The 1,012-nt window shown below is 40.5% G+C and overlaps 2 protein-coding genes across 5 annotated transcripts in view; one reads left to right on the plus strand and one right to left on the minus strand.

The window, feature by feature from the left end:
- Positions 1-990, minus strand: part of LRRC42 (leucine rich repeat containing 42) — a 22,479-nt gene extending 21,489 nt beyond the window's left edge. Inside the window, exon 1 of one of the 2 annotated variants that reach the window (XM_019666391.1) lies at positions 406-990. The gene's annotated coding sequence lies outside the window, so the exon portion shown is untranslated. Of the gene's footprint in view, positions 1-242; positions 361-405 lie in introns of those variants that run through there. The other variant, XM_019666390.1, reaches the window with a different exon arrangement.
- IFT25 (intraflagellar transport 25) overlaps positions 1-1,012 on the plus strand; it is a 60,112-nt gene that overhangs the window by 1,441 nt on the left and 57,659 nt on the right. The window lies entirely within an intron of this gene.

Here is a 1,012-nt window from a genome sequence, read left to right on the forward strand (position 1 = left end):
AAAAAAACACCTAACTTTAGTAGGTAAAGTAAGTTAACAATCTCCTAAGAATAATAAATCATAGTAATGATTATGATGCTAATGATCCTGGGTATGATAGCTACCATTTATTAAGCACCTACCAATTGCCAAGCACTACGCTAGGTACTACATTAAATGATCTCATGTAATCCTCAACAATCCTATAAGATCAGGATTGCCATTTAACAGATGAAGAGGCTCAGAGAAGTAAAGTAACTTACTTAAGGAACAGAGCTAGTAAGTGGCAGAGCCAGAATTCAATCTCAAGGCTGTGTTACTCCAAAGTTCAAGCTCTTTCCATTGCATGATGCTGTCTCTTAAGAATAAAAATATGACATCAGCCTTAAGGATAAAAAAAAGATGTTAAAAATTAATCTCACCCACCTGTTTGATCCCTCTGGTATTCACTGGCTCAAGCTGCAGGGGACAGGGAAGAGATAAAACACACACACACACACACACACACACACACACACACACACACACACACAGTGGACATCTGAGGAAAGAGTTGGTGGGAACAGAGCCAGAACAGAGCTACATTGAGGCCTCACGTCTTCCCTCTGCCATGGCAGAAATTACCCACATCCACACACCCGGAAAACATCTGTCAACCCATGGCCTTCATCCCAAGGCTGCAGATACCCTTGGTTTATCTGGAAATGCAGAATTCTTGAGAAGAAGGTTTCTAACACAAAAATTCGAACAGAAACTAGCTCCAAACCACCAATAGCCAACTAACAATTTTACCTTCTTTGTTCTGTATCAACTACCATTATTCAATTTTCAACTCCTCTGCTTATTTTTCCCTGTAACTTGCATTTTCCTACCTGCCTTGTCACCCATACCCTTTTCTCTCCCAAGCTCCAGAGGGTAGCACCATATCCCGTTCCATACTTTCCTCTAGGAACATACTAATCTCTCAACATCTTCATGCTCTTAGTTTTTCAACCTGCTAATTCTAGAGCTGCTCACAAAAACTCCAATCTTC

Source organism: Hipposideros armiger, unplaced genomic scaffold (genome assembly GCF_001890085.2).
Source record: "Hipposideros armiger isolate ML-2016 unplaced genomic scaffold, ASM189008v1 scaffold_469, whole genome shotgun sequence".
Lineage (NCBI taxonomy): Eukaryota > Metazoa > Chordata > Mammalia > Chiroptera > Hipposideridae > Hipposideros > Hipposideros armiger.